The 16180-nt window shown below is 42.5% G+C and overlaps 1 protein-coding gene across 2 annotated transcripts in view; it reads left to right on the forward strand.

The window, feature by feature from the left end:
• Positions 1 to 16180, forward strand: part of anos1b (anosmin 1b) — a 71964-nt gene that overhangs the window by 20213 nt on the left and 35571 nt on the right. The window lies entirely within an intron of this gene.

Raw genomic sequence — 16180 nt, forward strand, 5'->3', positions numbered from 1 at the left:
GAGGGCGGGATCTGAATGAGGAAGTGCAATAGAACAACTAGGCTCGAGGCATTCGACTGCTGCGTTTGCCCGAGGGAAGTTTGTGAAGCTAAGCTGAAAGGAGAATGGTCATAAAACATAGTGGATGCAGGGTCTATGTTGCTGTTTTCGACTATTTAACCCTGTGATGATGGACCGAGAGGAATTCTCTGGACTTTTCTGTTGAGGCTTAACCGATGAGTTTCACCGAGTACACTTCATAATGCCATGATGCCAAGTCATTGCCAACCCGTTTGCCGAGAGGGAATCGCATGGTGATGGACAACATTTTACTATCCATTTCTTCTGAACCAAAAGGATTTGTGAGGACATCAAAGCACGTGCATTTTATTTTGGGCTTGTGAACAAGTGAAGCGGCCATTTTCTGTTTTTCTGGTCCAACGAACCCGAGCATCGAATCAGGCCTGCCACGATTGAACTTTCTGAGAAAAACAAAAAGGACTTTAAGGTTATGGTTTTGAACTGAACTGAACTTGAAGGGATTTACATGGTTTTTGAATATGTTTATGTAGTTGCAAAGTGACAAAATCTCAAATGAACGCACTACCAATTTTATTTCATTTTTCTTTCTTTTAATTTTGTGAAACTGAACTTTAACTTTGTACTTAAAGAGATCTGTGTTTTGTCTTAATTCATATTTTCTCCTTAGGAGATGGAGGCACTGCCATAATTAAAAAGCATAAATAAGTTGAAGTTTTAAAAAAATAAGTATTATTGTTTCTCCTGTTTACCACTAAAAATTTTCACCTAAATAACGCTCCCAGGGCCCCACCCATTGTACTATCACTGCATTAACTAAGAGGTTAATACCTAGCTACTTGGGTTGGGTGCTACAATTCTTTCTGCAGACTCCACTTTGAGCCGGCTGTGCATTAAAACTCCTGCTAGCTTGCAGCTAGCAATGACTGCTGCTTTCAGGTACTGCGATCAAACAACAGAATGGGATGGATGTGGATCAGAAGACTTTCCTCAGTTAAAAGCTGGAGTGAGCGTCTTCTTCTTCTTCTTTGAGCTGCTACCATCAGGGGTCGCCTCAGAGAACCATCTTCCTCCATCCAACCCTATTCACTGGATCCTCTTCTCCTACAGAACATATGTCAAAGTCAAGGCCCAAATCATTGAACGAATTATCTCTGGCCCCTGGGATGAAATTGATTATTATTAGGTGTTTTGAACGCACCAATACCACATTCCCTGCAATGCAGCGGTAGCTTGCGAACTCACTGCAGTGCAGCAAGCGAGCTTTGGCTTCATTCTTCATCAGCAGTCAGAGCAGATGTCAAATTTCAGCTACCTCCTCCCCAAAAACTGTTCAACGAAAGGTGGACGCTGAGAACAGGGGGTTTCAAGCCAGGTGGGAGGCAGAGTACATGTTCACGGAGGTAAAAGGTAAACCTGTGTGTCTTTTATGTGGAGAAAGTTTGACTGCAGATGCAGATAGAAAACTTGAGCCACTTTCCCAACTGCCAGACCATGAAAGAGAAGCTCTCTACCGCTGTGTTCCCAAGTGCACAGTTTGCCGATATACTCAACATACTTGCCACCGACTTCCAATCTCCTCCGCTGATTTGCTGACTTTGAAGCCCAAAAATGCCGGTTTGCACTGCTCGGCAATCCTTTTGCCGTTGACGTGGAAAGCGCACCACCAAACCTACAAATGGAGTTGATTGAGCTCCAGTGCAATGACACACAGAAGGAAAAATATGAGAGAGTGGGTGCTGCTTAGTTTGCACGTTTCATCCCTGACACAATGACCCAGCTGCGCATCCAAGCTGCTCAGACGCTCTCTATGTTTGGCAGCACATAAATGTGTGAACAATTGTTCTCTTTGATGAAGCTAAACAAACCATCACACAGGAGCCGTCTTAGTGATGAGCACCTTCACTTAATCCTGAGGATTTCCTCAGCTCATAGCCTGACCCCGAACATTGATGAACTTGTACAAAAGATGAGGCAACACCAAGTATCAGTGAGCGTATTTTTAATTTTTGATTCAGTTACATTTTTACATTTGTTTCTATAAGACATGTGGTTTTTCTTTGAAGAGAATATTGTTTTGTCTCTGTGCCATAGATTTTTGTATTTTATTTTATTGTAATTTATTTATTTATATTTATTTTTCAGTTAATGGACATGAGAAAGAATACAACTGATTTTATTCATTTATTTTTATTTTCTCACTTTACTATTTGAAAGCAGTAATTGATATGATCATAGAGCAGCACGATATTGTATTTTCAGTTTATAATGCATGCAATTTCATTTATGCATTTAGGTCCTGGTTCAATAAGCTATGTTCAGTCAGTTCAATATGTTTTAATAAACATTGAACTAGTCGGGTCCTCGGCTTGTAACAAATTAGTTTTTTTGGCCTTCACCGTTCCTCTGTCCAAGATGCTGTCTGCCCACCGTGCCAATGAGATCCACCATCTGCATCTCATTGTTGGACCAGACAAGGTGTACATCAGGGATGGTCTGTTCTATTGGTGACTTTTAACTCGACGGCCAGCCAAGCGTTAGGAAACAGACTGGGACCACATGCACTGCCGTTCTCACAAATTCTTACACCATCTAAGTAGCAACTGTAATGGTCTGCGAGCGCTCTATCAGAACTGAACCCTTGGAACTGCAGATGTGGAAATTCTACTAAGAAAGAGTTAATTGTTTTCACAAATTTCGTGTAAGAAGAGGCTCTACACAACAAGAACAACAACAACATTTGCGTCATATACCAGTTCCAGGTGGTCTTCCTGCTCATGCTGGGCTTGTGCCTTACGATTTCCTCTCGCAAACTTAAAACTGGAAGTCAGAAGCAGATCTTAAGAGTTGTAGGAACTGATGGTGGAGCAGAGATCACGCTGACGAAACTCCAGCCATCCCATTTTGGACACCAAATTATTGTGGAAAGTCAATGAATGACAAATAGAAAGAATAGTCAGAATGGTCACAGAATATTTATTTTGAGGCCCCAAAAGGTACAAGTCATGGAGATCACAATAGTCTGCAGGAGAGTACAAAGAACATACGGCGTGGCTCAGTTTTTATGCACAGAGAGTATATACAGTCTGAGCTCCAACAAAACTGGAAACGAGAAACCCGGTACCAGCATGAATCTTGTTGTAGTTTTCCACAAGTCTTTAGATCTGAAATCCACAGTCTTAAACAGACTCAAAACTCTAAAAACTAGTCTTCAGATGTGAGCTGGTGTGAGATGATGTGTGAGTTTTAACATCTTTTCAAAGTCTTAAGGTGAGAGCTAAGCATTACTTTTGAAAGCTTAGTACCAAGCACTGCTCTTTGATGGTTTTGTACCACTATGGTATTGTGACAATTTTTCATCACTTTGATAATAATAATAATAGTAATAATAATAATCCTCCTCCTCCTCCTCCTCATCATCATAGAAATACATTTTATCTATTTTACATTAATGCCTTACTTGGCACAGACATATACATACCGTAATTTAACTATTAGCCGCTACTTTTCACACGCTTGAACACTGCAGCTTAAACAATGATGCAGGTAATTTATTTTTACAGGTTAACAAGCCTCATGATGCCAAAACATTTAGCCTGGTCCCGTCAGACCAATGAAATTACACATGAATGATGCAGCACACACACTTGTGGTTTACACAAGCGATACCGAGAGCGATAACAAAAGAAAGACTAAAGAGGGTGTGGCAGAGGAAATCTGAGGAGGTTTCTGACACTGAAGAAGATGACTTTAGTGGTTTTAGTGGGCAGGATAAACATGAAGATAGCAGTGAATATTTCCTGGTGGGTAACTGATTTTTTTTTTTTTTTTACCCAGACATGTCACAGGCAATGTAAGGGAAAAAAAACAGTACATAATTACTGTACATATTAATTAAGTAAACAAAATATTTCTGTGTAACATCAATCTGTATAAATAGCTCAAGTAACAAATGGACAAGTGTGGCCTATATATAAAGGCCACACTTGTCCATTTTTTTCGCTTTTCAAATTTAGTGGGTGCGGCCTATCTCCATGTGTGCCCAATAGTCAAAATACAGATTTAAACGAAACAAGAAAACTAAAAACATTAAAATGTCAAAGTGGTGAAAGTAAAAATTAATAGTAAAAATTATAATCAAATAAAATAAAAGTGACAGAGCAGTCAGCACCATATGGAATAGCCTGCTTTAAACAGTTGTGTTCATCAGACATCTTCAGATGTGTGCCAGTGGTTCCAGCTCAGGGCAATAAGGTACGATATGCGATACAGCCAGTCCTTGGTTTATGATGTCCTCGACCTAGGACATTCCCTGGTTTCATCGCCATCTCCCAAAAATTTACGAAGAAACGTTTGTAACGTTGAAACAACTTTTGCACAGGGACTAATTGGCGAGCATAGTGGGCCAACACATCATCAGACGCCGCTTTATGAGTAAGACAGCTTTGTTTACATAAGCTAGTTGTGCAGTGTTTTGGATTAAATTTGGGTAAATTTGCTGTTTTCATTTGTGTTGTTTTCATTTTTGGAACTTGTGCCTGTATGTGATTTCTGACATACGGTGAAAATCCCGTTACCTAGAATTCAAGGACGCCTTGTATATGAAAAGTAAGTTAGTCCAGTGACTGACCAGGAAAGATCCAACTGCTCCGTTGGAAAACGGAGAATCACATGTCTGTGGAGGACTTCAGTCATCCAGGTCATGGTGACTTTTTGTCAAAATCTTCTTGTCATGACAACTGGACATACATTTCTTCATATGAAGATTCACCTCTCACCCCAGAGGTTTCTTCAGTTCTAATAACCTGTGGGTTTTTTTCCATATCTAAAGAAATATGGACCAAACAATCTCTGCACAAACGGTTGGCCCAACACAGGAAAGCCACCACTTCAGGACAGGACTCCATGGTCCACCTACAGCTGAAGGACAATGGCCATTCTTTTGAAGACAACAATGTCCGTATTCTGGCCAGAGAAGACAGATGGTTCCAGAGAGGAGTCAAAGAAGCCATCTTTTTCAAAACAGAAAAACTATCTCTGAACAGAGGGGGCTCAGAAACAGCCTCTGTGTCACGCCATACTGTGATCAACACAAAGACGGGTTTGCACACACTGACCAGGATCTTCTGCACCCTCCAACCAGGAAAGATTCACCACCATGATCAGCCGCTGGTAACAACCACATGAGCCTCAGTTCATGAAAACAGGTTTCACTCCTTTATTTAGCTTTATCTTTTCACATTCCAATCCAGGTAATCCCACAAAAGCTACTCCTTTACCCCCAACAATTAACTCCTCAATGTACATACCAAGCCACTACAACTTAGATCCACCCAAAACCCTGGCAGTTATATTTGGAAACTCCCCCACAGCACATTAAAAGTGGGGAAGCCTCTGGGATGAGGACTGAAATGTCCTCATGTGAAGAAATTGAAGTCCAGTTACCATGACAAGAAGATTTGGACAAGAATGCAGAAGCATAATTAACAGGGCATATTTAGCAGTAGATGTGTGGCTGGGCAGATAGTGTGCTCCCTTTGCGCTGGCTGCCACGCAGCCCTTTACAAACATCTTGGGCTTCAGTCATAGGCTAAGGAGCAGCCCTGTTTTTGTATACTGTGTCCTGAAATGCAGACGTCAGACAATTCCTGCATGGAGGATAAACAGGGATGTGGATATAAATTTAACACTCCACTACCAATATATCACCTGATTTATTTACAACCCTAAAGAGATGGGAGGGGGCGCACCTTTATGATGCCAGTGTCGGGAAAGAGTTGTCACCAGGAATCTGATGTTGCTCTCAGTTTTAACGGGCACTCTCTATTTAGAACCCAGTTACCTTGGCGGAGGACCAAGGTCTTGTGTGGAGCAATCTGTCTGCTGGTTGACTCTCAAAGTCTTTTCAACCTTATCAAACTTCTCAAATCAATTTCATGGTTTAGTATTCTTATGTATTTATTATAATTTACAGTGGCACGCGGTGAGGTTCATGGCCAATGAGACACTGACTTGATATTCACAATTGTAAGAACTCAAAAGAGTTCCTGATAATCTCGTCCTATTTATTTAATAAAACTCAAAACAATTTGTGATCTTTTCAATATTTCTGTGTGAGGTCCACAACACACACTTCTCCATGAAAAACTTTGTTAGTTTTTTGTAAGCTCCTCCTTATTTTTTGTAATGCATCTTATTTATTTTTTCCTACATTGCTTATTGAAGCAGGACAGCAGTATCTAGCACCTGCCAACTCACATACATGCCCTCCAGGTGAGGCACAGTATTGTCTGCCTCACTTCATGACTGTTCTCTGCGGTTTATTTTCCAATTTGCGAGAATAATTTTATAACACACTTATGCTAAAGACATTACACAGCTGTAAGATGTTGTAAGAATGCAATGATTCAGACAATGCAATCAATTTTTTTCTCTGTGCGCTCCCTTGTCACCAGGAAGGTGGCAATAAGAATCAGTGACGATAACACGGAACAATGTGACAACGCATAACAGTATAGGATGAGAGGTGGGATGATTGTATGCTTTTATATGATGGCTCAGATCAGCTCCAGGACAAGATAGGGTAAGATAAAATAATACTTTATTGATCCCTATAGGGGAAAATCATTTGTCACAGCGACTCAATAACAACCATTAATATGAATATAAATATAAATCAAAGAGACAATTAAAAGGACGAAGACAACAACAAGGATAAAAATGGGTGGTACACATAATATTTGGGGGGGACATTAACTCCACATGAGGTCACAATGAAGTTATTGATTTCACTAAGTGCTGTGTGGTGTCTCAGACACTGAAGGTTCATTGAACATTCTCCTTTTCACACGTTATTAAAAGATTTTCTTGCTGCAGCGGCGTGCATCGTTAACACATCTCAGATCGCAACCTGCAATGCTGGCAAGCAGGAAGCCCTCATATAGGAGCCATGAAATGTTGGCAAGACTTTCATAGATGGACCACAGATGATGGAGTGGAGCAATGAGGCTGCTAAGTGTTTCATCAACTGCAGTGTTTTAGCCATCCTTAGGTGTGGCCTCCAAGGTCCCCCCCCCCCCCCCCCCCCCCCCCCACACACACACACACACACACACACACAGGCTTTACAGTAAGACATATGGTTTGTGTCCATAGGAAACTCAAGAGACCTTGCTTGTGTTTGTGAAGCTAAACTGCAGCCTTCTCTCAATTCCTTTGTCTATCCATTTCCACAAAATGTAATGTCTTTCCTCACTTCTTCTCTCTCACACACACACACACACACACACACACACACACACACACACACACACACACACACACTCTCTCACACACTCACACACACACACACACACAAACACACAATACTGTAACATGTACCGGGTGTGTGAGACAGCGGAATGTCCCCTCACAAATAGGATGGATGTGTCCTCATCGGCTTGTCCTCCATCACACTTTCAATCCTGGTTGAGCCTTCATCCCATTACCTCCCTGAACCACTCCTGTTTGGCCTTCAGCTCCAATCTCCATTTACGTTGCGTTTTTCCACCGTCCCATTTTCAGAGCTGGAGGTTGCTCTTCAAACTGTGAGCAGATATGGCGCAGATGCGAATAAAGACAATACAGAAAAAATTAAAGCGGCAAATAAAAAACAGCCCAAATCAAGCGTCTAAGCAAGATAGAGAAATGTAAAGCAGGGAGAGATCGGGACCCTGGGCCTTCGAGGTGCTTGTAGAACATTTCCATGACCCAGAGACCAAAGGGGTTTTGCCAAGACAAACAAATTCAGCTTAAACACCTCGGCAGACCCAACGTAATTGAAGTTAGTGCAGCTAAATGCAATTATAGCAATACATTATCTGTCCTGATAGTACTGCAAATGCAAGCAGCTGTCAAATACACTCATATAGAGATGACTGTTCCCTCTCTCTTTCACACATCTGGCCAGTTAAGGGTCTCAGATGAACCTCCTGCATGTGTTTCGACTGTGGGAGTAACCAGGAGGAACCCCATGCAGACACGGGGAGAACATGCAGACACAGAAGACTGTTGGAATCCAAGCAGGGACCTTCTGGCTGCGAGGCAGAAGCGTTAATCACTGCTCCACCATGTTACCAGACTGACCATTATTTCCGGATGTATTGATACTAAATTATTTATACGAGCTGCCATGCAAGGTCGTCAGGTGTCTTCAGTGTCTTGCCCAAGGACAATGACGGTATGGATGTATTCTATGAGCGGAGGATGGGGCAGGGATGCGGCACAGCAGAAAGAACTTAACACTTCAAGTCAAAAACAACAATCTGCTTTTTTTCTTTATATTCTGCATCATCTGAGCTCCACAGAGCTTCCTCACATCTGGTCCCTGCCCGTCTCCCGGCAGAGCTGCACTCAACCTGTTTGCCTTTCATCTCCTCTCTCCCTTTTCAAGTGACACTCACTGCCCTCCCCCCTCCATCAACTCCCAACCACATCCAGCCCCCATCCCCCCACCACCCTCCCCTTCACATTTCCTTTCTTCCCTCTTTCCAAGTGTAGTTGTGATCCCTCCATAGTGGCAGGTGAGACTATTAAACAGCGGGACGACTGAGGGATGAGACACGCCTGTATATGTGCGTGTGGGTGTTTGTGTGTGTGTGTGTGTGGTGTGTAATTTACTATTGCACAGAAACCCAAGGAGGTCCTGTGGAAACTGTGCAAGCACAGATGCAGTCATTAATCTGGGTATTACGGTTACACAGGTTGGGCAGGTTGAGCAGTAACACCTTTGACCTCTGACCTGTCTGGCCCTATTCCTACTGCTCCCCAACTCCCGTTCACCTGCACATATAACTCATCGTGTCATCTTCAAGGCGAGATCTTCCACGTGTGCTTTTCCAGGTCTGTAAAAAAACAAATGGACAATAAATGTTTCTCCTCGTTCACTGGAGTGCATCTCTGAGGAGGAGGAAGGTGTTTAGATAATCCTGTTTAAAATCCAGTGGCCGAGCAGCAAGAAGGTCCCTACTTCCATTCTGACACCAGGGCTCTTCAGCATAGACTTCCTTCCACCACCAAAACACAAGTAGAAAGTTCATAGGAGGACCAGCACTGCCCAGGCGTGTAATTTATGTGACATCAGGATTGCGGGGAAATTGAGTGGTCTCAGATGCCCCATACAGAAAGAAATTAAATAAATAAAAAGTCAAAAGTCAGCTTTACTGTCAATTTCTCCACATCCTAGACATACGGAGGAATCGAGAAAACCTTTCACACTTTCCCATGGTGACATGAGATAAACAAAATAATGAAGTGCTAACAGTAAAGTGCACAATAAACAACAAAGTCAAAAGTAGAAAGTACACGCAGATACAATCTACTGGTACTGAGGTGAAAGGACAACATAAAATCCAAACTGTATAAATATATATAATTTGAATGTAGAGAGTAGCAGCAAAGGATAGTGTACAATTTAGTGCAAAAAACAGGCATAGCATACAATAGCAGCATAAGGAAGACAGGTGAGAAAATGAAGTGGATTTATAGGCATAAAAATGTCAGTAAAATCCAGCCTCAGGGTGATACAGGTCGGCGTCTCCCTGAGCCAGCCTCGGGGGTGGCAAAGGCCAGAGTCTCTCTGAGCCGGTCGCAAGCCCAGATAAATGCAAAAACTTTTGCCAAAACCAAACATGCGAATCAAACCTAATAACTAGATCGTACCAGAATGGTTGAGGCCCAGGTTAACAATGACAGCCATTGGTAACAATGACCTACAGGGCACCAATGGAAGCTGGGCTACTGTAGGTCAAAGAAGGGGAGGAGGAACCAGAGAGAGAGGAGGAAAGACAAGAGTCTGGGACTGAGAATAGGGACTTTGAATATTGGGTCTATGACAGTCAAGAGTTGGTCTACGTGATGCAGAGAAGTGTGTCCAGGAGACCAAGTGGAAAGGTAGTCAGGCTAAAAGCTCAGGAGCAGGCTTTAAGATGTACTATCATGGTACTAACAGGAATAGAAATGGAGTAGGAGTTATCTTGAAGGATGAGTTTGTTAGGAATATTCTGGAGGTGAAAAGAATGTCAGATAGACTTATGAGTCTGAAATTATAAACTGAAGGTGTGATGCTCAATGTTGTTAGTGGCTATGCTGTGCATGTGGGAGGTGAGTTTGAAGAGAAGGGGAACTTCTGGAATGAATTAGATGAAGTGATGCAGAACATTCCAAGAGATGAGAGAGTGGTCATTGGTGCAGACTTCAATGGACATGTTGGTGAAGGCAATAGAGGGGATGAAGAAGTGATGGGCAGATTTGGTATCCAGGATAGGAATGCCGAGGGACAGATGGTGGTAGATTTTGCAAAAAGGATGGAAATGGCTGTAGGGAACACCTTTTTCCTGAAAAAAACAGGAACATAGGGTAACTTATAAGAGCGAAGGTAGGAGCGCGCAGGTAGACTACATCTTGTATGGACGAGGTAACCTGAAAGAGATCAGTGACTGCAAAGTAGTTGTAGGTGAGAGTTTAGCCAGACATCATAGGATGGTGGTTTGTAGAATGACTCTGGTGACAAGGAAGATGAAGAGGACAAAGGCAGAGCAGAGGACAAAGTGGTGGAAACTGAAAAGGGAGGGGTGTTGCAAGGTTTTCAGGGAGGAGTTGAGAAAGGGTCTGGGTGGTCAGGGTGAGCTTCCAGATGGTTGGACAACTACAGCTAGTGTTATCAGGGAGGCTGGTAGAAGAGTACTTGGTGTGTCATCTGGAAGGAAAGCAGATAAGGAGACTTGGTGGTGGAATGAGGAAGTGCAGGAGCATATACAGAGAAAGCGGTTAGCAAAGAAGAAATGGGATACTGAGAGGACTGAAGAGAACAGACAGGAGTTCAGGGAGATGCGGTGAAAGTTAAAGATAGAGGTAGCAAAGGCAAAACAAAGGGCTTATGATGACATTTATGCTCGGTTGGATTGTAAGGAGGGTGAGAATGATCCATACAGGTTGGCGAAACAGATAAATAAAGATGGAAAGGATGTACAACAGGTCCGGGTGATAAAGGACAGAGAGGGAAATGTATTGACAGATGCTAGAAGAGTGATGGGAAGATGGAAAGAGTACTTTGAAGAACTGATGAATGTGGAAAATGAAAGCGAGGCAAGGGTAGAAGAGGGGACTATTGTAGACCACAAAGTAGCAAAAATTAGTAAAAGTGAAGTGAGGAAGGCATTGAAGAGGATGAAGAGTGGAAAAGCAGTTGGTCCTGATGATATACCTGTGGAGGTGTGGAAGTGTCTAGGAGAGGCAGCGGTAGATTTTCTGACTAGATTATTCAACAGGATCTTAGAGAGTGAGAAGATGCCTGAAGAATGGAGACAAAGTGTGATGGTGCCTATTTTTAAAAATAAAGGGGATGTGCAGAATTGTGGCAACTACAGAGGGATAAAGTTGATGAGCCATACAATGAAGTTATGGGAAAGAGTAGTGGAAACTAGAGCGGAAGTCAGCATTTGTGAACACAAGTATGGCTTCATGCCTAGAAAGAGTACTACAGATGCAGTATTTGCGTTGAAAATGCTAATAGAGTAGTTCAGAGAAGGCCAGAGGGAGCTGCATTGTGTTTTTGTAGACCTAGAAAAAGTATATGACAGGGTGCCAAGAGAGGAGCTCTGGTATTGTATGAGGCAGTCTGGAGTGGCAGAGAAGTATGTTAAACTGATGCAGGACATGTATGCTAGCTGTGAGACAGTAGTACGGTGTGCTGTAGGGGTAACAGAGAAGGTCAAGGCGGAGGTGGGACTCCATCAGAGATCAGCTCTGATCCCCTTCTTGTTCGCAATGGTGATGGACAGGCTGACAGATGAGGTTAGACAGGAATCTCCATGGACTATGATGTTTGCAGATGACATTGTGATCTGTAGTGAGAGCAGAAAACAGGTTAGAGGAAAATCTGGACAGGTGGAGGTATGCTCTGGAAAGGAGAGGAATGAAAGTTAGTTGCAGAAAGACAAAATATATGTGTGTGAATGACAGGAACTCGGGTGGAACGGTGAGGCTACAGGGAGTGGAGATCAAGAAGCTGGAGGATTTCAGGTTCTTGGGGTCAACAGTCCAGAGCAGCGGAGAGTGTGGAAAAGAGGTGAAGAGACAGGTCTGAGCAGGTTAGAATGGGTGGAGAAAAGTGTCAGGGGTACTATGCAATAGAAGACTATCAGCCAGAATGAAAGGAAAGGTAGACAAGTGGTGACACCAGCGATGCTGTATGGCCTAGAAAAAGTTATAATGATGGCAAGACAGGAGACAGAGCTCGAGGTCGTAGAGATGAAGATGTTTAGGTTCTCTTTGGGTGTAACGAGAATGGATAGGATCAGGAATGAGTCTATCAGAGGAACAACACATGTTAGATGTTTTGGAGAGAAGGTCATAGAAGGCAGACTGAGAGGCTTTGGTCATATACAGAGGAGGAATAGTGAATAAATTGGTAAGCGGATATTGGAATTGGAGCTGCAAGGCAAGAGGTCTTGAGGAAGACCAAAGAGAAGATTTATGGATGTAGTGAGAGAGGATATGAAGGTAGTTGGTGTGAGAGAGGAGGATACAGAGAATGGGATTAGATGGAGAATGTTGATTCACTTTGGTGACCCCTGAAGGGAAAAGCCAAAAGAAGAAGAAGAAGTTCAGTGAAAAAGTTGCGGGTTATCGTCCGGAATTTACGGTATATGTGTGAATAAGAGGAACCCAGGTGGAACGGTGAGGCTACAGGGAGTGGAGATCAAGAAGTTGGAGGATTTCAGGTACTATGGGTCAACAGTCCAGAGTGACAGAGTATGGAAAAGAGACGGGTTCAAGCAGGTTGCATTGGGTGGAGAAAAAGTGTCAGGGGTACTATGCAATAGAAGGCTATCAGCCAGAATGAAAGGAAAGATTGACAAGACAGTGGTGAGATCAGCAATGCTGTATGGCCTAGAAAAAGTTTTAATGTGAATTGAATAAGGAATGTTCAGTTCCAAGGACAGTTGCTCAAAAACACTCTTAAGGGCTGCGTGGCACCCCTTGTTTGTAAATCTGATTGTGATGAAGTCAGTGCCTCACCAGCCATGAACCTCACCGCACATCACTGGTTGTCAGGTATTCACCTGTTATTGTATAACATGGCGTATCAATATCACAGGCACCTTGGAAACCTTGCTGAGCTAACCCAACAAAAGGAAAATGACATGGGTAGAAATCGGAGAAGCTTTAGATGTTGTAGTCAGAGGGTTTTTTTCAGGGGGTTGGAGGGTGTCAATGGAGGACATGAACATTCTTTATTGCCACAAGAATCAGAGAGTATATCCCAGAGGGCAACATTTCATACTGCGTGGACAGAGAATGTGCGTTTTCTTTAAAGAAGTGCCAAGGCTTGTAATTTCTAATGCAGCACGGCTTACACAATGCGCAGCATTCATATGTTTTCAACTATTACCTACAGCCGTCCCATTCACATGTTTTCACAGTCCCCTTCTCATGGCCGCAGAAAAATTCCTCTAAACAAGTACAAACCAAGAGGCAACTCCTGATCGAATGAGCTGCTGCTGGTTCGGAGGTTGCTGAGGAGAAGAGGAGTGATGGGGTGAAGACAGGAAGCCAGAAGAACAGGCTTTTGGAGAGAACAGAGGAGAGAGAATATAGGGCAGGTAGTTGAAGGACAAAGAGGGAAATGAAAAATGCAATGCGTCTGTAACTGATCAAAGTGGTAACAATGGAGGAGAGGGTGTTCTCAAGTGTATGTGTGTGTGTGTGTGTGTGTGTGTGTGTGGTGGGGGTCATATTATCTTTTCATAGCCCTTAAGGAATTCATCGTAGCTTTAGAGGAAGAAAAGAAAGAAATACAACATTTGAGAAACCATCATCCACTGAACTCAATGTGAAAAAGGTCTTTAGGAGTTCTTTGCAAGACGGAGACGTGTGAAAACATGATGACTTTAATCCATCAAGTTAACAGGAGAACTGCACCAATGCACCTACCACATCTCCAACTGCACTGAGACGCCTCAAACATCTTAATCCCAACATATGCAAACATTACTGTCGTATAGACTTGTATGTATGTATGTGTATATGTATATGTATATATTATATATATACAGTTATATATATGTGTGTGTGTGTGTATATATATATATATATATATACACACATCTATGTCTATCTATGTCTTGTGAATGCACTTCAAACCTGGATTCCGTAGACAAATCCAAAGCTGTAGGACCTTTGTGTCCATTTTCTTGCGAAGATGGACACAAAGGTCTTCAGGGAACACAAGCAAGTGCAACTAAGAGAACGTTTGCGTGTGCCTCCGTTCAGTGAATTGAGCACTGTGATAAAAGGCATCAGGGTATTTTCTGACATTCACCAAGCCCAGTTGCATCACAGGATACCGTCCAAAAGCCGGCCCTGATTTGGAGGGCGTTCTCCATTCATTCAGTCACATTTGGCTACTTTTGAATATTCCGACAACAAACATACAGTTGGCTGGTGTGTCTATGTTGTGAAAGCTGTGGTCAGCTTCCATGGTAGTTTTACAGAAACAAATCAAAACATTTGAAAAAAGTGCAGCAGATCACAAACTCATAACATTGTTGCTATTCTTCTCCACTGAGTTTTCCAAGCCAGAATGTTTTTTTTTTAATTTATTTCAATTTTCTTCCTTTTTTCTTCCTTTTTTTTTCCTTTTTTTCATCTACGTCCGCATCACATGTTACTCTGTTCCTGCTGTGCTGTCATATTGAACTCAGATCCCTGACGAGCTTACTGTTCAAGAACCAGACACTCAATGGGAGTTATAAACGTCACCTTCTGCAGAACGCGGTGAAAATCAATGCCATGATTTTTATGCAGTAAAACAGACAGAGTGAACAGTTGTGTGTTAATATATGGCATTTCAATGAGGTTGTAAATTGTTGTATGTCTTTATGTGACAAGTGAAGGATTCAAGGATTTAACTTTTATTGTCATACCAGCACACCTTCCGGTTTTGGGTACGAGATTAGTACCCAGGTCCTTTTTAAGCACTTAAATAGATAAAATGAGCAAAAAGAAAAACAAAGCAAAAAGTAAAAATGTAAACAAGTAAGTACAACAATTGAGTAAAGGCTGAAGTTAGCCTGGTGAGCACTAAATTTAGATGTGAGAGCAAGGAGGTAGTTTGTATGATTATTGCAGAAATATTGAATATTGCATCTTGATTGTTTAAAATGTATGTAGTGCAGGTCGATAGAGAGAGGGAGGGTGTGTGTGTGTGTGTGTGTGTGTGTGTGTGTGTGTGTGTGAGAGAGAGAGAGAGAGAGAGAGAGAGAGAGAGAGAGAGAGAGAGAGAGAGAGAGTACAGATATAGCTTGAGTTCAGCAGTCTCACAGCTTCCGGGGAAGAAGCTATTTCTGGGTTAGGGTTGGCAGGTGTCGAGCCTCAACGTAGATTGCGCAATGATGGGTGGCAGCTGGCATGCTTTGCAGTAAACTGTATTGCTGTCTTTCTGCGTCGTGTTTAAAATGTTGAAACATTTTTGCTCAATGAACTACATTTCCAATCTACTCTGTTTTTTTATCAACAACTGTATGTGTGTTACTTGTTTCTTGTGCTGAGCGATCATAAAACAGCTGCGAAGAGCCACAAAGTGAGGCACATAGTTCTCCTGCCTAATGGTAGGGGGAGTTCGTGATTCCAGGAATTCTTCTTGCGACTCCTCGGCAGTGACAGCAAGTTAGCAAGTTAAGTCAGGGCCTCACCAGCCATGAACCTCACCGCACCTCAATGCAGGCGGAGATACTGTCCATATTATTCACGAGGAGATGCTAATACATGAAATATCTTTCCCTGTGTCATTTAGCATAGCGGCATGATTTGCATGTCTGTGTGCAACAAAGTGTATGTCGACTATTAAAAAAACACAAATATTTAAAATGACTCTTTAACCAAACACTGTTTCCCCTGATTGGGATCAAACAAACCAAATGTGCAACATTTAACAAGCAGCTGGCCCTTTGAATATGTCTGACAGGTTAAACACCCAACATACACATGTGGTTTTCCTGTCGGTTGATGCCAGGACAACCCTGGTTGGTGTGTTTGTAGGTCTATAAGGCTCACATGGAACGACCAACTCCCCTGAATCCTGCCATAGCCATAAAGAAAAATTCCCGGGGCCAGTCTTCCG

The sequence above is a fragment of the Fistularia commersonii genome, chromosome 16, assembly GCF_037954325.1.
Source record: "Fistularia commersonii isolate RoL2024-O1a breed Wild chromosome 16, RoL_Fcom_v1.0, whole genome shotgun sequence".
NCBI lineage: Eukaryota > Metazoa > Chordata > Actinopteri > Syngnathiformes > Fistulariidae > Fistularia > Fistularia commersonii.